General features: G+C 39.7%; 1 long non-coding RNA gene and 1 other non-coding gene across 3 annotated transcripts; one reads left to right on the forward strand and one right to left on the reverse strand.

Moving 5' to 3' along the window:
• Window positions 1–1,369: 1,369 nt before the first annotated feature.
• On the reverse strand, window positions 1,370–1,475 carry LOC133853090 (small nucleolar RNA R71). The gene has a single exon (XR_009896212.1). It is a non-coding gene; the product is annotated as a small nucleolar RNA R71 (small nucleolar RNA).
• Window positions 1,476–13,589: 12,114 nt separating this feature from the next.
• On the forward strand, window positions 13,590–17,014 carry LOC133851050 (uncharacterized). 2 transcript variants are annotated; one of them, XR_009895730.1, is made up of 2 exons: window positions 13,590–13,846; window positions 16,715–17,014. It is a non-coding gene; the product is annotated as an uncharacterized LOC133851050 (long non-coding RNA). The 2 variants fall into 2 exon arrangements; XR_009895729.1 differs by lacking the exon at window positions 13,590–13,846 and adding an exon at window positions 13,875–15,405.
• The last annotated feature ends 7,325 nt before the right edge of the window (window positions 17,015–24,339 follow it).

Genomic DNA, 24,339 nt, shown 5'->3' on the forward strand with positions numbered 1-24,339 from the left:
ACACTCTAAGTTTTCTTTTAAGTCAATTTCATTTCCGTTTTCATTTCTTTCACCTTGTCGTTGTAGCTTTAATTCTACAACTTTTGTTTTTACTTTTGTTGATAAATTAAGTTAGATACGCTCTTTAGATATTCCATTACGCAAAACATCAATAATCTCTGTGGTTCGATCACCCTTACTATAGTACAATCGATACGTACTATTGCGAGTGGTAAACTTATAAATTTAAAATCCACGTAGCCGCTTGGCGTGCTACCAATTTTTGGCGCCGTTGCCGGGGAGATTAACGGTTGTTTATGGGATATTTAGGATTGTATTTAGTTTGATTTAGTACATAGTGTTAATTCTGTCCATAAGCTGTTTTTGGTTCTGTATAAAACTGTTTTTAGTGTTTTTTTGGGTTTTACTTCGGTTCTGTCTGTTTTCTGCAGAATTCTGTTTCTGCAGAAATATCGATCGATCGACTTTTTGGACCTGTAATTTCAATCGATCGACTTTTCGATCGATCGACATAACATTAGATCGATCGAATTTTGTTTTGAGCAGCACTGTTATTCTGCTCACTCTAGACCGAACCTCCACTTAATTTATTACTGTTCTGTGCATATTTAGACTTCAATTTTGTTTTAGATTTTATTTTCTGTATTTTCCTTGCATTTTTCTCTTCTGCAGAGAATCGATCGATCGACATCAAAAAGTGATCGATCGAAATTTCGATCGATCGACCAAATATTCGATCGAGCGACATTTTCTTGCAGTAGCACTTCAGCTGCCACTGCACTGCCTCACTGCAGATTCGGTTAGTCTTTCTTCCCTTTTCTTTTTATTTCTTTTCTGTACCTTGTATATATAGATTACATTTTGTTGGTGCATGTTTGGTCGTCGTTCATTGTCATTGCCTATTTTTCCATACGACCCAAACTTAGAGCGGATTTTTAGACGAAGTAGATCCAAACGGAACTCACGTCTAAGAGCCCATTCTAACTCACCAATGGCTGAAGAACCAAAGCCTGTGTTGTTAAGGGACCACTATGTTCCCTCAACATACACACTGACTTCAAGCCTTCAGTTGTCGGACATTACGGCAGCTCATTTTGAAATTAAGTCCGGATTCATTCAAATGCTTCCTTTATTTTACGGACTTAGTACTGAGGATCCTTATAAGCATTTAGATGACTTCATTGAAATCTGTTCCACCATTAGGTTGCAGAATTTTACCGAGGATGCTTTAAGGATGCGTTTATTTCCGTTCTCCCTTAAGGATAAAGCTAAGTATTGGTTAAATTCCCTAGAGACTAATTCCATTACTTCTTGGGCTCAGATGCAACACAAGTTCCTTAAGAAGTACTTTACCATAGGGAAGACCAACCAAATATGAAAAGCCATAACTGGTTTTTCGCAAGTAGAGGGAGAACCTTTTCATGAAACTTGGGAGAGGATGAAGGACCTTTTACGAAAGTGTCCACATCATGCTGTTCCCAAGTGGCAGCTTGTACAGTACTTCTATGATGGCTTGACTGAGCCACATAGACAGATGGTAGATGCCTCATGTGGGGGCACTTTTATGTTAAAGAGTGAGGATGATGCATGGACACTTTTTGAAAATCTATCTGAAAATTCTTTACACCATTCATCATCCGGTCGTAGGACAAGCACTAAGAGCCAAACTCTTTATGAGGTGTCCCAACCATTGGACTTGAGTGCCAAGGTGGATGCCTTATCTAGAAAGTTAGATCAATTGTTAGCATCTGGTTTTGTTCCTGCAACTGCATCTCATATACACACACCACATGATGCATGTTCATTTTCTTCCGATCCATCACATCAGGCCGGGAATTGTCCTATTATTGGACAGTCTTCTGAGCCTCCTTTTGAGCAGATGAACGCAGTTTACTCTAGACCGGTTAGTGATCATTTTAATAATTCTTATAACCCGGCCTTGAGAAACAATAGTAGTATGTGGCGGCCTAACGTTCCACAATATAATGGACTGCAAAACCAAGCATATCAGCAGTCCAACAATCAATTCTACCAGCCGCCACCTAATAGTCTTCCTCCCAACCCACAATAGCAATCAGCCCTTCCACCTCCTAGAAATTCTACATTTGAGGAAAAGGTGTTGACTAGTCTTAGTAAATTTGAGTCTCAGACTCAGATTCTAAATTCCCATTCTCAGTCTATAGCAAAGCTAGAAGTCCAACTTGGACAACTAGCTAAGTCCTTTAGTGAGAGAAAGATAGGGAAGTGTTCTAGTCCATCTAGTATACAGCCTAGGAGTGGAGGGGTAGTCATTGATCCAAAGGTGGGAGAGACAAAGACTGAACAAATAGGGCAATTAGAAAAGACCAAACTTGCCAAGGGTAAAGGAGTGTTTACCGAAACACCACACTCCAACACAAAATTCCTTGAGGTACATTTTAAACCGGAAGTGCCTTACCCTCTAAGTCTCAAGGATCCGAATGGGCACGAAACGATAAATTTTGCCCAACCACTGCCAGACACAAATCCATTCATTAGCAGTGAGTTTTGACGGGTCTGGCTGAAGACGTTAAACTTAGCGCTCCTGGGAGGCACCCCATTCATTTTGTTGATTATGTATTTCATGTTATTTGTGTGCTTTTTCTTGATTTGTGATTATTTTTGTATAAGGCTTTTAGATCGATCCATTTTTGTTCCGATCGATCGACTTTTCGATCGATCGATTTTGTTTAGATCGATCGACTTTTCGATCGATCGAATTTTGGTTTCGATCGATCGACATCGCCCAGTAGTCACGTGATAGGGTTTTTAAAACACCCGTGTCCCTCCCCATTCCCTCATTTTTTCTTTCTTTTCTCAGACCCACCGAGAGCTTTCTTTTCTTCCTCTCGGTTTCTTCTTCCCAACTCCCCCATTTTCTTCACTTTTGATTACTTTTTTTGCATTTCTTTTTCATTTATTCTCTTCCCCTTCTCTTTTCTTCCATTTCCCACCAATTAAAAAGTAGAAAATTTGCCTTCCTTGGCAAATTCACTTTGGCCCACCAAGTGTTCGACAAAATTCCTCAAAGAACTTTTTCATGGAACCTGCCTCTCCTCTCTCTCCTGACAGTCCCGTGCATCCCGGTGAAGCCATACGACGGGAATGGCAGAGACGCACGTTCAATGTCGAAACACGTTTCGACATTGTTGGTGCATTTCGAGAAAAGGAAGAAGTAAAATGGGCGTATCGTCAAATCCGGAAGCGCAACTTGTCGCCACTTTTGAAGCCCGCCGGTGATTTCTTTTATCCACCATTTGTCCGTGTGTTCTACCAAAATCTCACATATGACACGGACAACCCGGCCTACTTGTCTTCCGTTGTCTTAGGGCAACAAGTGTACGTGAGCGTGGACGACATTGCCAATGCACTTGGCTGCCCAACTGATGACCCGAGAGGCCGCTTTGGTGAGTACCCTCCACACTGTGACTTGCATTTCATTATTCGTGATATGTTTGGAGGGGCTTATGGGGATATTAGACGCACTTGTGCGAAGAGAGCACAATTGCCACCTCACCTATTACTCGTAGATTCGATCTTAAAGAAGAATGTGTGTCCATTGGGACACAAGACACAGAGGATAGGTGACGTTTTAGCCGCTCTCTATGCTTTTGAAAAGCGGTATTGGATTAGCATCCCTGAGTTGATATGGAGGCAATTGCACAAGTGCTGGGAAGATATGATCAAGAAGAGGCTGGCCAGTGCTGCACAGAGACCACTTCCATTTCCGTGCCTCATTACCAAGCTGATCATTTCTAGTGGAATTCCTATTCCGGAGCGGGCCAACTTAGATAGAAGTATTCCAGTGTTCGGCCTAGCTCAGTGGACTCAGAGCATTTCTCACATGCCACAGTTGGGCGAGCCACAGGTCGACATGGAGATAGTGATGGTGCTCCCGTAGACGAAGCACCCGAGACTGAGCCCTCCGATTTGCGACAGACTTCAGTTCCGTCCACTCCCACAGATTTTTCTTTGCTTCAGAGTCAGTTGGACGTTTTAGCTGGAGAGGTGCGCGACACGCGTACTGAGGTGCGAGAGATCCTTGCTCGGCAGAGTGCCATGGAGGACATGATGAGAGAGATATTAGGACGCCTTCCACCACCTCCGGATGCAGCTCCATGATTGCCATTAGGGCACATATCTTTCTTTATGCTCATTTTGATTATGGGCATATATTTTTGATAGACATTGTGTTTTCTTTTGGATATTTTATGTTTTACACAATGTACTTTGATATGCCTTTGGGATGTACCGAACATGTTGGTATTTTTGTATTGCCGATGGGAATGTGAAATTTTCTTTTGTTTTTTTTTTTCTTTCTTCTATCTTGTATATTACTTTGGTGTTTAGTTTTGTTTTTCAGGTTAAGTGTTCCTACCTCTAAGTTTGGGGGTATGCTTTGAGCCATACTCCCCACTCAGGTTTTCCTTATCCTTAAACCATGCTTTCATTTTATACACATTGGGGACAATGTGTTATTTTAAGTTTGGGGGTATAGAAGTACACTTAGTCTGAATTTTGTACAAATTTTTCAAAATTTCTTTGTGAATATCTATGTTGTTTTGTAGAATTTAGTTGATTTATAACTGTGATTTGCTTTTCATTGACAATTTTAAAATTTTGAACACATGATAACACAATTAGAGATTCTAAGTCTGCTTAATTACTTTTGGCTATGAGATTCATATGTAGAAATTTGAAAATCATGACATACATTGGCATATTGTTTGTGGGGTATGTACTTAAGTTAATACCTTGCATACGGTCTTTAGTGTCTCGGAAAACCAAGATTACTTGTTAGATGGATGACGTGGGCATAATTCATTTCAATTCAAAAAAAAAAAAAAAAAAAAAAAAAAAAAAACTTCATTGAGTAACCGGACCTCTTGCCTCATTAAGCATTGAGTGTTCGCGTCAAAAGATGTAAGTAAATAAAAAATGGTTAGTTTGACTTCGTAGTTCTTCTTTACTTGAGTTATTAAGCCCTTAGGGATGTTTTACATCTAGTGCCCTAAAGCCATCTGGTTTGGGAGTCACTGGCCTAACACTTGGTACATAGGTCATTTAGAAGCTTAAAGGAGTTGAGCATTGCACAACCATAATAAATAATGTAAATAATATTAAAGTATGCCTATGCCTTGGTTATTCCATCTAGTGAGAGATATATAGAATTTTGAGACACTGGAGCATGTATGTAGGTAATATTCTTTTAAAGCCCCATAACTGTATGTTAATATCAAACTGCATCATTTCTAACATGTGAAATCTTAGTCGGCCATCAGTAAATGAGTAGACTCTGATTATTTAAACTGTGTGAAGATGGAGTTTATTAGTTTAAAGTTGTTCATGAATTATGAACCATTGTTGTGATGATACTTCTTTTTATTAGGTAACATGTATATTTTGTAAAGATAATGTTTGTAGGTAGCATTTTCTGCTAAACCTTCACGAGACTTCACTCGTCCACTAGGGTAGCCTAAGGGTTTAAAAGGCTTGTTGCATGTGCTAAATGCAATCGCGTTTCCCACGAAAGAGGATATAGATTAGTTGTTTTTATTTTAATTTCTAGTTGTAATGCTAGGGACTAGCATTATGTAAGTTTGGGGGTGTGATAAGTCTTGAATTATTCGATTCAAGACCCCTTAATTTGCATTTGTTAGACCTAGTTCGTATTGTATATATAACGTTTTGTTGTAGTTTTTGTGTTTTATCTTATTTTCAGGTCTTAGTTGAAATCTAATTCAAAACTCTTGAATTAGACCTGGAAATACATCAAGGGCATTTTGGTCACTTCCAGAGCTCGAGGCAGATCCTGAGAAGATGTAGAATCGTCCAAGGCATTTCGATCGATCGATTATTTGTACAGCAATAATTCGATCGATCGACTCTTCGATCGATCGACATATTTTCGATCGATCGAATTCGCCGACTTCCAGAAAATCAGATATTTTCAGATCTTTGCATTCTTTATGCAATTCAAATCATAAGTTGGATTTTGTGGACAGAAATGGACGCCGACCAGCTCTGTTTGTGTGGCTAGGATTAGCTCTTGATGTTCTTTTGTAAATCCAATTCTCTATATATATGAGATTAGGGTTTTAGGTTAGAACATGCATCTTTTGGGGTTTGTTCGGATTTTCTCAGGTGTATCACTTTAATTCTTCATGTTTTAGTTTACTTTGATGCACGTTTTCTAGGCTTAATTCCAGAGAACAATTTCCTTTCCTTAATTTCAAGTTCTAGCTTAGCTTGTTCTTCATTTTCTTCCTCTTTTGTAATCCGAATTTCTTTAAGTTTAATATAGTGATTTCAATTCATTTCTCCTTTGTTCCTTTACTGTTTTCATTCATTTCCATGCTTAGATTAGTTTAAATTCATGTCTAGCTAATTTAGTCTTAGGGTTTGATCCAAATCCAATCCAAAAACCATGAAGTGTTCTTGAGGTTTTTAGGGTTCTCTTTAGATGTTTGATGATTGCTAAGGGCTAGAGGATTTCAAAACCCATGCTAAAAGGTTTTGGTATCAAGATTCCAATCAAATTTATTCATGAAAAAGAGTTTAACTTGTCTATGAGTTTTTCTTGAAGTCTTGAGTAAAATCAACATTCTTGGAAACAAGAATGATGTCTTTTTCAATGGTGCTATTTGACATGATGTATGATTTCTCATTAGAGTCACCTTATAGGGTATGCTAGGGAACACCAATCATTTCACCCCTTTGGTAGTCTAATTGTCTTTCAATTGTAGTTTAACTTTATGTGGAATGATTTGGTGTGAAACTAGATATTTTGTCATTGTGGCCTAGTTAGGGTTTTCATGTATTGTGTATACTCATTAGGATGTGTTATAGAGTAGTAAGCTAGGGAACATTAGTCACTCCACACCTTAGGTAGAGTAAATGTCTTTTCAATTATAGTTTAGTCTTTACGTGGAGTTGATTAATGTAAACCTAGGTGCTTTATGATTCCGTCTTAACTAGAGTGTTTTCACGTCGATGTCGTCGTAATGGTTGACGCCCATTACGCGCTCATATCAAGCATGTTAGGAAGATCCATATAGACTTTAAGCATTGCATAGGTTGAGGATTGGATAGGATCAACACTCTAAGTTTTCTTTTAAGTTAATTTCATTTCCGTTTTCATTTCTTTCACCTTGTCGTTGTAGCTTTAATTCTACAACTTTTGTTTTTACTTTTGTTGATAAATTAAGTTAGATACGCTCTTTAGATATTCCATTACGCAAAACATCCAATAATCTCTGTGGTTCGATCACCCTTACTATAGTACAATCGATACGTACTATTGCGAGTGGTAAACTTATAAATTTAAAATCCACGTAGCCGCTTGGCGTGCTACCACCCACGGTGCGCTTCGAAATAATGCAACAAATTATTTAAAAAAATAGCCAACTTAAAAATAGTTATTACAAGAATATCATTCAGTAATAATCTATGCGATTTGGTTTTTTACTTTGGGTAGATCGTGGTTTTTTTGCATTGGCTATTTTCTAGGGTTATCGAATAGACTGTGCCGATGAGGGGGTTGAAGATGGGATTGTGATTGTGCCGACAGATTGTGCCTAACGATTGTGCCGACTGATTGTATTTAACGAACTGACTGTACCGACCGATTGTCCCTAACGAACCGATCGTGTCGACTAATTTATGGAGAATGAACCGATGCGAGGGTGCCCTTTTTTGGCCAGTTTCTGGGTGCCTTTCTTGCCCTTTTTTGGCCAATTTTAGGTGGCTTTCTTGTCGGTGTTTTGCTGACTGAAGACGAAAGGTTGCCTTGCTGGGTTTTTTTGCCAATTGAAGTGTGGGTGGGTACCGAGTATTTCCAAGCTGCTGCCGAGTGATTTCCAAGCTCCTTTTTCAGCGGGTTGCTCTATCTTACCAAACCCATGAGCATTGTGAGTTTTTTAGAGTGCCCAAACCCATGACAATATTTTTTTGCCATGTTGTTTGTTTATTGGGGGTATTTTCAATACCGACATGTTCATGTAGGTGGGGTTGTGTTGTCTACTTGTTTGTTCAATTGGTTTGGTTGTAATAATGGTCCATTGATAATGCAGACATAATTGACAATTGTTTTAGTGGATTGCGGACAACTATGTTCATCATGGGTCACAATGACCCCAATTGTTTAGTGGTCTCCTTCTGCAAATATTTAAATCACCTACTTTTAGCTAAATAATTTCATATCTATGGCTGTTTTAGGGTACCTCTTCCCCTCCATAATATTAATACTGTTAATTAGGTATTTTAATAATATTATCTCTGTTGAGATCCTTAACTTAATGAGACCACCTTTCTTCCAACTTATGTGTAATAACCAATGAAAGCATGCCAAGTGAGGAGCTTAGATCAAGAGAATTAGACTCAACTGCCCTGAAACAAAGAAATGTGTCAAATTCATATGGTTTTAGTTTTTGGCCTTATTCTGTTTTGGACAAAAACACTTGTTTGTAAAGATGCTTTATCACAAGGATTCCACTGTTCAGAAGTGCTTCAGAAGACTCTGCACTGATTACAGGTCAGAAGATTTTCGGTTCCCTATCAGCCGTCCGGACGCTCATCTGTCCACTGTTCCATCCGTCCAGACGACGTACCATACCGTCCGGACGCTAGACAGGCCAAGCATCATCCGTTCGGATGACGTGCAATTCCGTCCGAACCTCTGCAGTGTCGAGAAGCTTCTGTTCCAACTTGAATTCGTCCGGACGACTCAGTAGCCCGTCCGGACGCCTCTCAGTACTCGACCTGTTTCAGATTCTTTCCAAAGTTCAAATATGGGAAGATCACTTCAACCATCCGGACGATGTGGTATCCCGTCCGGACGAGTGTCTCCGTAAGGTAAGAATCACAATTCAAATACATCCGTCCGGACGTCAGTCAGCATTGGTCCGGACAAGCATTCAACAGTTAAGGAAATTGCCGATTCGACTTCAACCGTCTGGACGACTGTCAAAACATGGTCCGGACCCGCGAAGCCTTATATGGAAGTTACTTGCAGCAGACATGCGATTGTCCAGACGACGGTATCTTACCGTCCGGACGCGGCTCTCAAACATGAAAGATTTTCAGTGAAAATCTCAAAAATTCTGTCGCACAGTTGTCCGGCCGGATGGCCTATGTCCACTGTCCAGACGGCTCCTGTATGTTTCACTGCAGTCGCCCATTTTGTACCTGAGCCTATAAATAGAGGTCATGGGTATTGAGAACTGCAAGAATTCGGTATTGAATTCCACAAATGCTCAGAGAAGTTATTTTGAGAGATTATCGAGCTGATTAAGTTCTCTCTGAAGCCATTGCAAGTGTGATGTTGCTGCGCTACAACTGAAGTCTATCTTAGGGGTTGGCCCTAAGGTAAAGGATTTCATTGAAGACCCCTTTACGTAGGAAACCTGGTTGGGAAGCGTTCGTGTTGGGTTACACGTTAGAGAGCAAGGTACGACCACTGCATCGGGTATATGTGAGTGTTACTATCTTGTATCTAGCTTTGTCTTCTGAATAGTGGATATCCTGGGTTTGGTTGCCCCGGAGTGGTTTTTCTCTTAATTGAGTTTTCACTTCATCAACAAAATACCTGTCTTCTTTATATTCCACATTGTGATATTTTGTTGCACACTGTTTGCACACACGCTTTTATTTTAGAAGTCAATTACATTTTTCAATTGGTATCAGAGCTTGGCTGTTAAGATTTAATTCTTGAGTGTTATTATTTTTGACTTCTATATCTCAATATGTCTCAAACTCTTAATTTTGTTCCTGCCTTTGATGGTACGAACTATGGCTATTGGAACGCTCGAATGTGTTTCTTTTTAAAATCTATTGACTGCTGGAATATTGTTGAAACTGGTTGGACTAAACCAGAGGATACAACCCTCGAGACAGTCCCTCTGAAAAACGCACGGCTTTCCAATGATAAAGCCCTCCATGCTCTGTGCCAAGCACTTTCTCCATCTGAATTCGCCAAAATTTCAAACTGCGAATCAGCCATAGAAGCATGGCAAATTTTGGAAACAACATATAAAGGAACTAAGCTTGTCAAATCTGCCAAACTTCAAATGTTGATTTTGAAATTTGAAGAAATTAAGATGTTGGAAGAAGAGACATTCGAGGAGTTTTACTCCAAGATGAGTGACCTGAGAAACTCCATGGTGAGTCTTGGGAAACCTATGTTGGAAGTAAAACTCATCCGAAAGATTCTAAGATCTTTGCTTGAGCGTTTCAGGATCAAAGTAACGACAATTGAGGAAAGCAAGGATCTTGAGGAGATGAAGATTGAAGAGCTGGTGGGATCTCTTCAAACATATGAGCTGTCCCTGCCTCCGGTCAAGAAGTTGAAGACCATTTCCCTAAAAGCTTCCAAGAAGAAGGTAGAAGCCTCTTCTGAAGATGACTCTGAGGATGAAGAAAAGGTTGTGGCTATGTTAGCCAAAAACTTCAGAAGACTGATGAAAGATGATCGGTTCAAGAAGAAGTTTTCTGAAAAAATAAAGAAACCTCTCAGAGAAGCTGAACCTGAGGAAGAAGAGAAGAAAGATCCCAGAGGACCCCGATGTTTTGAATGCTCAGGCTTTAAGCATATCCGGGCCGATTGCGGGAATCTTAAGAAGGGCAAAGGGAAGGCATACAATGTGACTCTCAGTGATGAGTCAGAAGAAGAAGCTCCAGAGTCTGAAAAATTTCTAGCCTTTGTAGCCCCACATGTTGAAGAAAAAGACTCTTATTATTCGAAGCATAGTGATAATGGGGAAGAGCTCAAGAAGGCTTACAAGACACTCTATATAGAGTATGAGAAGCTGAGGGAAGGTCGTAAGCAGCATCTCTATGATCTGAACAGTCTGCAAACTGAGAAGAGTTCATTGCTGCTCAGAATACAAGAGCTCAAGGAAAAGCTACTAGAGACACAGCTCCAGTTAGAGAGAGTCACTGATGAGAAGTTGACTCGGATGCTATCAATCTAGAAGAGTCCTACTGACAAGACCGGTCTTAGGTATGTAGCTCCCTCTTTTGAAGCTCCCTCTACTTCAAAGACTGTATTTGTGAAACCTACAGTCCCAGAGCCTCCTCCCACTGCTGAAGATAAAGGGAAGGACAAGGTCAATGATGATGTTCCAGGCGATCAGTGATAAGTTTTGAATTATTCGATTCAAGACCCCTTAATTTGCATTTGTTAGACCTAGTTCTTGTTGTATATATAACGTGTTGTTGTAGTTTTTGTGTTTTCTCTTATTTTCAGGTCTTAATTGAAATCTAATTCAAAACACTTGAATTAGACTTGGAAATACATCAAGGGTATTTTAGTCATTTCCAGAGTTCGAGATTGTTCCTGGGAGTTGAAGAATTGGTTAAGGCAATTGGATCGATCGGAATAAAAAAATAGATCGATTGAAAATTGGATCGATCGAAATAAAAGTAGATCGATCGACTTCGCGTCTTCCAGAAGGTCAAGATATTTTCAAATCTTTGTGCGATCCAAATTGAAAGTTGAGTTTAATGGACAGAAATGGACGTCGACCAGCTCTGTTTGTGCGGCTAGAATTAACTCTTGATGGTCTTTTGTAAATCCAATTCTCTATATATATGAGATGAGGGTTTTAGGTTAGAATATGCATCTTTTGGGGTTTGTTCGGATTTTCTCAGGTGTATCACTTTAATTTCTCATGTTTTCATTTCCTTTAATGCATGTTTTCTGGGCTTAGTTCCAGAGAGCTTGTCTCCTTTCTTTTTCTTCTTTGTTCTTTATGTTCAGCTTAGGTTTTTCTCCCCTTTTGTAATCCGAATTTCCTTAGTTTAATATAGTTGTTTTTAATTCATTTCCTTCTTGTTTCTTTACTGTTTTCCTTTAAATTCATGCTTAGATTAGATTGAATTCATGTCTAGCTAATTTAGTTCTTAGGGTTTGATCCTAATCCTATCCAAAACCATGTAGTGTTCTTGATGTTCTTAGGATTTTCTAGATGTGTTTGATGATTGTTGAGGGCTATAGGATATCAAAACCCATGCTAAAAGGTTTTGGTATCAAGATTCCAATCTATTTATTCATGAAAAAGAGTTAAACTTGTCTATGAGTTTTCTTAGATTTCTTGAGTAAAACCAACATTCTTAGAAATAAGAATGATGTCTTTTGCAATGGTTCTATATGACTTGATGTATGGCTACCTATTAGAGTCACCTTATAGGGTATGTTAGGGAACACCGATCATTTCATACCTTTGGTAGTATAGAATGTCTTTCCATTGTAGTTTAATCTTTACATGGAATAGATTGGTGTGAAACTAGATACCTTATCATTGTGGCCTAGTTAGGGTTTTCGTATATCTTGTATGCTTATTGGGATGTGTTTTAGAGTAGTAAGCTAGGGAGCATTAGTCACTCCACACCTTTGGTAGAGTAAATGTTTTTCAATTATAGTTTAATCTTTACGTGGAGTAGATTAATGTAAAACTAGGTGCTTTATAACTACGTCTTAACGAAAGTATTTTCGTGTCGAGGTTGTCGTAATGGTTGACGCCCATTACGCGCTCATATCAAGCATGTTAGGAAGGTTCATATAGACTTTAAGCATTTCATTGGTTGAGGATTGGATAAGATCAACACCCTAAGTTTTCTCTTAGTTTGTTTTCAATTTCCGCTTTCCTTTACCGTATTTGTTGTAGCTTCAATTCTACAACCTTTACTTTTATTTTTATTTCAAAGTTAAGTTAAATACACTCTTTTGATATCCCGTTACGCAAAACAACCAATAATCTCTGTGGTTCGATCACCCTTACTATAGTACAATCGATACGTACTATTGCAAGTGGTAAACTTATAAATTTAAAATCCACGTAGCCGCTTGGCGCACTACCAATCAGAAGCCTCATTCCGTCAGAAGACCTCTCATATGCCATCACTGCGGTCTTAGTGTAAAGACCAAGAATTTAAATAGGAAATTTAGCCATTTATAAATGGTGTTTATTAAATTAGATGGGACTAATACTAAGTCTTAAGCGAATGTGTTTATGCAATTGAGTAAAATAAGATTGAGTAATAATTATTAGAAAAATGAATAAGATAAGATGGGGGTAAAATTGTAATTTAGAAAGGATGAGGGCTAGAATTGGAATAAGACCAAAGTTTGGTCTTATCCACAGCCACGTGTGTGGCTGTGGATTGTTGTGGAAAACATTACTCTCCCCCTCAATTCCCACGCGTCAGCCCACCCCCCTTTCTTTTTTCTCTTCTTTCTTTCTTCCCTGCTTTCCGTCGCACCTAGTCTGAAGCCCTCCATTTCTTCTTTCTTCTTTCTCTTCTGTTATTCTTCTTGCCTGACCCACAGAGATGAGAGACGAGAGAGTGAGATGGAGTGATTCAGGCAGATTGAGAAGGAAAGAGAGATAGTGAGACACGGAGATGGAGACCCGATCAGTGGGTCGTTGTCAGTGGGTCGGCGACGGTGGAACCAGACGACGCCGACGACTCGATTCCCGGTGGCCAGAAGCCGATTTCCAGCGAGCTAAGGAGCTCCGGTGGAACCCAGGAGCCGAACCACGAAGACCCGTTAATCTGAGCAACCCGTGACCGCCAGACCCGAAGCCTAGACCCGGACCCGATCCTCCATTAACGAACTCCGGTGAACCAGTGATGGATCGGCGGCCTGAGATGCGGTTTTCGGCAACCCGTGAGCCCAGAAAACCCGAGACCTGTGACCCTGAGTTGAACCCGACGATTCCCAGTGAACCCGTGACTGTGAGACCCGGTCCTCTAGGAGTGATTTTCCGGCGAGTTTTCCGGCGGTCCAATAGCGATTTCCGGTGGATTTTCTAGGGAAATTCTCTAGGTAATTCCTTATAAACTATGATGATTTATTTGGGGATTGATTTGATTGTTATTGAATTAGGGTTTGAGTATTTGGGGTTCTTAGATCATTTGTTTTAATTAATTGAAATCCGAAAATGGGTATGGATTTTGATGAAAACCCCAAATCTGGTTTGTGTTTGTAAATGGGATAGTTATGTTAGTTTATGACTATTTGTTAGGGATTAAGGTTGTTTATGTTCTAAGGTTGATGTTAGCTTAATTGGAGATGAACTTTGAGGATTATGTAGTTTCAAATTTGGTAATATTTAGTTGGTAATTTGTTGAGCTTAGCCGTGTGATGTGTGTGTTGAAATGGAGTATGGGATTGTTATGGGTGTATTTTGGTTAAATCAAAAATTGGGAGTTGGATTTATGGGTATGCGGTTGGAAGATATTATTGTTGATATTGATGGATATGTAGTTCTAGTTGTGATGAATTGTTACGGAATTGTAAGTTAATGAATATGTTAGCCTATGATTAATGCTCTATGGTAGGTTGTTGGTGCTTGATTGGAAAGTGATTTTGAAGGGTATTTTGATGGAAATCCGAATCTGGACTTGAGAGTTATAAATTGAGTATTATGCTTATGGATAGGAGTTAAGGCTTTGATGGGTGGATTTTAATTACGTTTCCATAGTGTTGTTTTGATGGATATCCGGAGTTGATTTTGAGGCTTTTGTTATGTCTTTAAGTTGATGTTTGATTTGTATGGTTTCTATGGGTATTTCCCTAAGCTAGGCTGAATGGATGATAGGGGTTATAATTGAGAGTTGATTTTCAATGAATATTGATGAATTGATGTTAAGCTTTGGTGGAAAGTATTTCCAATTAAGAGAAGTTAATCTTTGTTATGTAAAGGATGTGATTTAAGTTATATTGCTAATTTTTAAGTAATTGAATGGAAGTGTTGGGTTCGCAATAAGTTGTTCTGATAGCCACATGAGTATGGATTATTAATGGTTGTGTCATCCCCTAAGTGTGTTGTTTAGGAAGATTATGTTAATAGATTATTGGTGATTATGATTATGTGGTGTTGAGTATTAGTAGATATATTTGGTAATGTCTATGAGCTTTGATTGGTTTGGATGTTAGAAAAGACATGATGATGAATTAATGTGTAAAGGGTATTAGGACAGTGTGAAATGCCTAGGTGTATTGGGGTTGTGTTAAATTTAGTAAGCCTTAAATATACAATGTTAACTTTGTAAATAAGCAATGAGCCATTTAAGGGTGAAACAAAGATAATGAAATGCAACAACAATTGATAAGCTAGTAAAATAATAAACACACCATTGTGTTACTAAACATGATAAATAGGAACCTAAACCTAAATGATGACTTAATAATAGTTTAAGATACTTAACTAGATTTAGACACGGGTAACACAACGTGTGAGCACGCGGGTAGTTAGGATGTCATAGAGTATGAGATTCAATAGCATAGTCTGATGTTACTAATGTTTGCAGGATCGAGTTATAATTGGAGACTTCAATGGGTTCTCCAATGTAGAGTTCGAGTTGGAGTCCAATGCAGCCAAGGTGGGTATTCCACTCACTGAGAAAATATATATTTTTATATGTATTGGTTTGATAAAAATATATATATTGTTTATGAAACTGAACCAACCATATGATGAAATGTATATGCTTTGAGATGATTTATTAGTTTCGATTATGTTTAAACTATATCAATGATGTTTAAGAGATAGTGCAAGAGTGAAAAGTATTGACTAGATTTAAAGTGTTAAGTTTTGAGGTTGAGATTTAAATTATGCAAATTGTTTGAGAACATGTCATGTTGAAACTGCGTAGATTTGATAAAGAAACTAAGTTTTGAATGATTTCAAAGTGTTGGGTAAAATGCTGGATTTGTTTAGTTTTAAAAGGACGTGATTTAACAACTGCATGATTTCAGCGTGACACAGTAGTGCAATATATACTGGTCAAGCACGGAACATTGAGCATGTAGTATAGAGCATACATACCAGCAGTATCAGTATATCAGCAGCATAACAGTATCAGCAGTATCAGTATCAGCAGCATAACAATATCAGTATCAGCAGCATAACAGTATCAGCCCCAGTTCATGCATAGCATATATAGCATTGTTTTGTGAGAGAGGTTTTTATGCTATGAGTAGTTTTGCTAGACGTATTGATATGCATAAGAGTCTTCATGAAAAAGATCTTATGTATATTTCTATCGGATAGTCATGTGTTAATATCATACATTGAACTTGAAAGTACATGGATACATGACTACCCAGGTGCGAGTAATGGCATGTCTATGAGTAGGAAGGTTGACTGTTCTTGTTCATCAGGAAAGACGTGTTAGCATGATTGAGTTTAACTCTAGTGCTCTCATGATCTACTAACGTCAAGGCACGAAGCTGGAATACGATTAGAGATGGTGTTGCGAGTGTTTTGTTGAAGGATGTTATCCTAGTACGGAAAAGTAAGATGCCATGTTCTTTGCTTAAGACCTATGTGTATACGTGATATCTGTGATGGAGTGATCATGTGCACATATGTCCAAGCGACCGGTGAAAAGTATTATTATAGAGGGGTCTATATGTAGAAACTTCCAAGGAGGGATGTCTGGAACTTCTACATGTTTTCACAGCTATATAGTATGTTTTAAATGATTTCTGAATAGTCGGTGTTTGCTACATTAGCTATTGGTAAATTGTGGCTAATATAGTGCTCGCATGACTAAAAATAAAATAAGGGTTGGTTCTTTGTGAAAACTCAGTTAGTCTTATACCACTGAGGTCTTAGTATGAGGTATACTAAGGCGGTGAACTCATTCTTTCACCTATGCGGATGTGGATACCACCACAACCGTGTAGATGATGTTTCTTTGGCTGCAGGTACTTCGGTATAGTCGATGGGTCGGTAGCAGTGTGCTTGGGATATTATGACTGAAGCTCACCGCGACGGTTGTAACTATCGGACTACGGGTTGTCCACTATTTTATAGGTTTGGTATGGCTTGTGACGTTTGTGTCACTTATTCTTTGTTAAGCCATTATTGTTATAGTGTTAATAAGACTCAAACAGATAGATGTTAAATGGCTCTTTGTTGTAATTAACTTGTGATAGATGTATAAGTTGTAATTTCCGCTATTCAGATTTATGTTTTTCGCTGCATAGATAGATGTATGTTATACTCTGATTATCTGGTACATGTTATGGGGCATGTGCCATATGTTGGCTGAGCGACACATAGTCGTGCCACTGCGATGACTCGTTTTAGGTTTGTATATAAAAAAAAAAAACGGGTCGTCACACTTAGTGGGCATGTTCGTCCTCAGTGCTCCCTCCTGAAAGCACAGAAAGCCAAGGCCAAGAAAGAAGTGCCTAGACAGGCCAATCATGGCTCTAGACCTGCGGCCCAATATCAGACTCCATGGTATCAGGCTCCTTATCATCAAGTACCAAGGTATCAAGCTCCTTGGTCATATGCACCACGGTACCAGGCATCTCAGCATCAGCAGCTTCAGCAGCGATTTATACTAGCCAATCACAGTGGCACCAACAAAAACAAATCTAAGCAGTTCAGGAGGCCTTAAAAGGTGAAAGAAGAGCAATACCACAATGAACCACCTATCTGGATGCAGAGCATGATGGAGTGGATGATGCAGTCCTGCCAGAAACCACCCACTAGAAGACAGGCTTGGGTCGAGAAGGACAGCTACCCCATGAAGGGAAACAGACGCACCTAGCAGGATCAGGTGTTTATGCCTAAGATTTGGTTCCTAATCCTATGGCATCAGGTTTAATTGCTTATTTTACTTGACATGTTTCTATTCATGCAATCTAGGAACCGGTTTTTGCTTTGCCCCCTATTTCTCTTCAAAGAACTTTGCAAGTACTTATTTGGGGAAGACAAAAAAAAGCAGGTCGAGCGACTATTTTTCTGTATTAGCATCATCGAGCTTACACAGGTTTGATCTTGCATTGCATATGACGTTGTTTCCATATTGCATTTTTTTTGTTTTTAAAAAAAAAAATTTGTGGAGAATTTGCAGGATATTTTGTTTCTCTTGGCATATTAGATCTTGTATGTGTTTTCACTTGATATCTCAATTCTATGAGCATTAATCTACTCGGCTTAGCTATAATTGAGAGTTTATGACGATATCTGCCAAGTGTTTTCCTGTATATGCAAAAGTAGGATAGCCTCTTTCTTCATGCGATGAAAATGTGCACTATCCAAGACTCCCCTAATGGTACATCTTTCCTTCTCTGACTTTTTGTTTCTATAAATTCTGGATAAGAGAAGAGGTTCTTGATAAGATGACCAAATTGACTACATGCTAGTTGAACCTAGAACCTAAAAACTCTGGCATTCTCTCTAGGTTGCAGCACCATAAGTATTAAGCGGTTATTCATTTGAATGTTGTGTTTTAAATTGTCTATTCACTGCTTTTGTGCTGAATTTGCAATATGCCTTCCCCTCTATGTGCAAGTAAAATTTATCTTGTCCTTCATGGTACAAGTAAAACAATTAGGTGTTGCATCTTAGGGGGAGTGTATCAGATGAGGGTGGCTAGGCCCTAGTAAATTATAAGATTGACTTTTGGCTAATCTGTCGTAGATTTTCTCTCTTATCTAGGGAATCTGGTTGCTCCTTGTCATGTCATCGAAAGTCTTACCTTGTGGTTTTTTGTCTTCACACACACACACACACATTGCATGAATTGAGTTGGCAGTTTGAATTTTGCATGTTCAGGAACTTATTTGTGTTGATTGAACTCTCAACTCTCTTTTATATCTTTGTTTAGTTTTGAGATGCTCTCTGATTGTATTATCAGTGGTTTATACATGCGTGTTTTGAAACTGTCTTGGGAAAAATTTGATTTCTGTAAATTTTCCTCAGTTTTCTAACGTTTCAGTGTGGAGCGTCCAGACGGTACGTTCTTGGCGTCTGGACGGCGATGGAGTTTAGCCGTCCGGACGAGAGTTGTTTAACGTCCGGACGTGCGGTGGCCAGCATAGGGCGGACGGTTAAGATTAACCGTCTGGACGTGAGCGACCAGTCTGCTCCTTTCCGAGGCAGCGTGCGTTCGGACGACATTAATTCACCATCCGGACGGGGACCCCACAGAGGCTATATATACCCCAGATGCCGCTTTCTCCTCCATACCCCACAATATCCTTCTTTTTGGCAGCTTATGAATAACTTTTGTGAGCTTTTGTTTTTTTTTTTTTGTGCTCATTCTTGTCTTTTGCGCATTATTTCACATTCCAGGTATTTTTTTTAACCTTTTTCTCTTAAATTTCTTTTTAATTGTTAGAATGTTGGTTGCTTTAGGATTGTTTGTGTTTATAAGGAGTTTATGTCTGCCATTTTGGGATTATTTGTGGTGCTACTTTTTAGGACTAAATTGTGATATTTTCTGTCTCTATTTTTGCAAAAGTCCTTTGAACAGCCATTATTCTATCCAATTTTTTTTTCATGACCTAACAAGCATATTTTTAGGGCTATTGTTTTGCAAAATCTTGTTAGTCTTTTTGTGCAGAATCATGTCTGCAGTCAGTTCCCAGTGTAGGGTCCGCCAGAGGACAGAGGAAGAGAGGAGCACATTCCAAGCTAAGATCATGGATCGTACAGTCATTGCTGAGCGCAATGTGGTGAGATCTGACATCATGGTGCATCCATTGGATAGTATTTATGAGACTATCCAAACTTATCACTAGGGTTACCTCTACACTTATGCCTGCATCGTCCTCACCAGGCTTGTCAGACTTTTCTATGCCAACTTGGAGGTAGCTCAGGACGATGATCGTGGGATGGTGCTTCAGTCTACTGTTGATGGCCATATTATCACTGTTGATCCCCAGAACATTAGTCACTTCATTGGGGTACCAGTCCTTGATTTGCCCGGCAGTCCTTATAATGAGGTGGTGCTACCTCCTCTTTGAACGATCTTCGAGAGTTCTTTCATGCTATTCCCCAGGGTGAGGAGCGCCACACCACCATCAGGATCGGCGCTTTGGCTCCTTCTCATCGCTTATTGGCCAAAATAGTTCAACACAACCTATGGCCAGTTGTCAGGCGCAGTGACCTGATTCTGAAGAAGGCCCAATTCGTTTATGCCATCCACTTCCGCCTACCTTTCTGCCTATGCAAGCATAGTATGAGCGTTATGTTGGAGGCCCGTGATGAGGGTCATACCAGTCTCCCTTTCGACTGCCTGCTCACTCAGATCATTCTTTAGTCAGGCATCAACATTATTGGAGAACCGAAGATGAAGATTCAGCAACCCACCAGCAAGCAGACTTTGATGAAGTCTAACGCGCAGCTGCGGCGAGATGACTCCAATAATGAGGTGCCCCTACCTGCTGCTATGCCAGTCGGCTTTCTAGACATGACTTCATCCTCCCAGACTGTCCCACCGTCTGAACCGATGGTCAACTATGCTCAAATTATGGAGGCCCTTACTGCCATTCAGGGGGGGATGCGCACTATGCAGGTGACTATGTCCTCCATGCAGCAGGAGATACACTCTATCAACCTGCATGTAGAGCAGAACCAGTTGGATCTACAGGAGTGCTTGAGGTATCATCATCCTGGCAATAGTGCTGATGAGAATGATGCAGCTAGGACTGCACCCATGGCTGAGGATGTTTATTTTTTATTCCCTCTTGTTTTGTTTTGTTGTCTTTTTGTTTGAGACATTTGGCTTATTTTTTTATGTTTTATTAAACTCTTTGGACTTATATTACTCTGTTTACCCGGGTCCTTCTAAGACCGTTAGGGGGAGTAATCTTTATTACAGTTGGATTTTATTACTCTATTTTACCCTTTGTCCCTTTGTGACAAAAAATGTGAGTAATTTTTATTTAGACCGGGAATGTATTTCTAAACCGGTCAAGTGTTTTTGTCCCAGAATGGCCAAATGGGGAGTTTGTTAGTTTTTGGCCTCATTCTATTTTGGACAAAAACATTTGTTTGTAAAGATGCTTTATCACAGGGATTCCACTGTTCAGAAGTGCTTCAGAAGACTCTGCACTGATTACAAGTCAGAAGATTTCCGGTTGTCTATCAGCCGTCTGGACGACGTGTCATCCCGTCCGGACGCTCATCTGTCCATTGTTCCATCCGTCCGGACGACGTACCATACCGTTCGGACGCCAGACAGACCAAGCATCATCCGTCCGGACGACGTGCAATTCCGTCTGGACGTCCACAGTGTCGAGAAGCTTCTGCTCCAGCTTGAATCCGTCCGGACGACTCAACAGCCCATCCGGACACCTCTCAATACTCGACCTGTTTCAGATTCTTTCCAAAGTTCAAATATGGGAGGATCACTTCAACCGTCCAGACGATGTGGTATCACTTCCGGACGCGCGTCTCCGTAAGGAAAGAATCGCAATTCAAATACATCCGTCCGGACGTCAGTTAGCATTGGTCCGGAAACGCATTCAACAGTTAAGAAAATTGCCGATTCGACTTCAACCGTCCGGACGACTGTCAAACATGGTTTGGACGCGCGAAGCCTTATATGGAAGTTACTTGCAGCGGACGTGCGACCGTTCGAACGATGGTATCTTACCGTCCGGACGCGGCTCTCAAACCGGAAAGATTTTCAGCGAAAATCTAGGAAATTCTGTCGCACAGTTGTCTGTCCGGACGGCCCATATCCACTGTCCGGACGGCTCCCACATATTTCATTGCAGTCGCCCATTCTGCACTTGAGCCTATAAATAGAGGCCTTGGGTATTAAGAACTGCAAGAATTCGGTATTGAATTCCACAAGTGCTCAGAGAAGTTATTTTGAGAGATTATCGAGCTGATTAAGTTCCCTTTGAAGCCATTGCAAGTGTGTTGTTGCTGCGCTACAACTGAAGTCTATCTTAGGGGTTGGCCCTAAGGTAAATGATTCCATTGAAGACCCCTTCGGGTAGGAAACCTGGTTGGGAAGCGTTCGTGTTGGGTTACACGTTAGAGAGCAAGGTACGACCACTGCATCGGGTATATGTGAGTGTTACTATCTTGTATCTAGCTTTGTCTTTTAAATAGTGGATATCCTGGGTTTGGCTGCCCTGGAGTGGTTTTTCTCTTAATTGAGTTTCCACTTCGTCAACAAAATATATGTCTTCTTTCTATTCCACATTGTGATATTTTGTTGCACACTGTCTGCACACACGCTTTTATTTTAGAAGTCAATTGCATTTTTCATATGGGAAATAGTATTTTCCAGTATACGATAGATTGGCACGTTGTGATTTGTTGTTAAAACTGAGGGATAGTACCAAAATCAATTTACCATAGAGTAATCATTGACACCATAAAACTTTATCATAGAGTAATACACTGTACCACAAACAATTCCTTAATTTCACCACCATAGAGTAATGCATTGTATCAAAATCATCATCGTTTTAAAATTTTAAATGACTGTTGAATAAAATAAAATAAAATCTTGATTGTTTTACAACATGCTTTAGTTTAGGGTTTATTTTTTTTTTTCTAGTTAAGTCATTTTGACCTACATGTATAATATACTTATTGCTTTATTTTATTCTCTTTTGTTGTGTAGATGGCTAGACGAGAGTTTGTGTTCGAGGTACATTATGAAGAGCACATTGATATGAAGTTCATGAATACGTATGTTGGTGGAGATATTGATGTGTACAGAGAGGCCATTAAGCATGACAGGTTATCATTTTCAATTGTTGAAGGTATTGCAAAAACTTATGGGTACAAATCTAGGGACTTAATTTACTACATACTGCCAGGTTGTACACTTAGAAATGGCTTGAAATTAATTACATCAAACTTTGATGTACACGAAATGGTTAAATCCCACTCAGGTCTACCAATTGTGGAGTTGTACATCAATTCATTTAGTGAGTCCATACCTAACATTGGTGAGGAGAACAGTGATGATGATAATGGTGATGATGAGAAGGGGTATTCTAGGATCGAGAGAGACGATCCTTATTGGGATGAGGTGGATAAACTCGATCTGTTCGTTGAGAATAATAATGTTCCTAGGCCATCTATGGGAGGGGACAATAGAAAGGCTGAAGAGAATGATGGTGGGGAGGGTAGGGAAGATAGTGATGGTTGTGGAGAGAGTGAAGAGAGTGAAGAGGAAGGTGGTGAAGAGGAAGGTGGGGGGGGGGGGGGGGGGACAATAGATTTGATGATGATGCTAACTCAGACATAGCAAGAGTGATGAGGAGTATGAGATAGACTCCCAGAGTTGGAGGAAACATGTTTCAAGGCGGTCTAAGTTCCATATGACTGATATGGGTAACCCAGATTTTGTGGTGGGTTAGAAATTCCCATTGATTCAGATGTTTAGAGAAGCGGTTAGGGAGTCCAATGTAAATATGGGGAATGATGTGAATTTTAAGAAAAATTACCTCGCTAAGTGTATGGTAGTATGCATGGATACAAGCTATAAATATAGGATTTATGGGTGGCAGTGCAAGGATGAAGAATCCTTCGAAGTTAGATCATTTTAGTCCAAACACACATGCATGAGGAAACATAAAAATTCAATTGTGAAATCAAAGTGGATTGCGGACAAGCTGATTGACAAGTTCAGGGCACAACCCAATAAACCTGTAAAGGCAATTGTAGAGGAGGTAAATGATAGATGGGGTGTTGATGTTGAAGACCATAGGTTGTATCGAGTTAGAAGAATTGCAAAAGATAAGATCCGTGGCAAAATGAACGAACAATACAACAAACTGTGGGATTATATGGAGACATTAAGAAGAACAAATGTTGGAAGTTGTGTGATAATGAAGGTAGACAAGCATGTACTTGATATTCCAGCAAAATTTCAGAGGCTGTACTTGTCCTTAGCCGCCATGAAAAGTGGCTTTCTTGTTGGTTGCCGTCCAATCATTGGCTTGGACGGATGCTTCTTAAAAGGCCCACATAAGGGCCAACTTTTAGCCGCGATTTCAAGGGATACAAACAATCAGATGTACCCATTAGCATTTGCAGTTGTGAAAGCTGAAATGAAGGAGAGCTAGACATGGTTTTTAGAAGTTTTGCTTTCGGACCTTGGCACTCCTCCCGTAGAGGGATGGACATTCATTTTTAATCGTCAAAAGGTAAAGATGTTTAGTATGATGTTTATGCTCTTCATTTAATCAATGTTTATTATGGATCAAATAAATTTTGTTATGGTGTATATGTAGTTGGTTGATATTTTATTTTTACTCTGTGCAGGGTCTAGTTCCGAGTTTGGAAGTGGTGGCTCCCAATGCTGAGCATAGGATTTGTTGTAGGCATTTGTACGCTAACTACAGAGATGTAGGCCACAAAGGTTTGACATTAAAGGACAAGTTGTGGAGCGCGACTGTAGCCTACACAGAGGATGAATGGAGTAGAGAAATGGAGGAGTTGAAGGGGATAAGCTCGGATGCGTATGCTTACTTGTCCGATATTGACCCAAGTTCGTGGTCGAGGGCTTGGTTCAGTACCTTCCCCAAGTGTGATTTAA

The sequence above is a fragment of the Alnus glutinosa genome, chromosome 12 (assembly GCF_958979055.1).
Source record: "Alnus glutinosa chromosome 12, dhAlnGlut1.1, whole genome shotgun sequence".
In the NCBI taxonomy this organism is placed as follows: domain Eukaryota; kingdom Viridiplantae; phylum Streptophyta; class Magnoliopsida; order Fagales; family Betulaceae; genus Alnus; species Alnus glutinosa.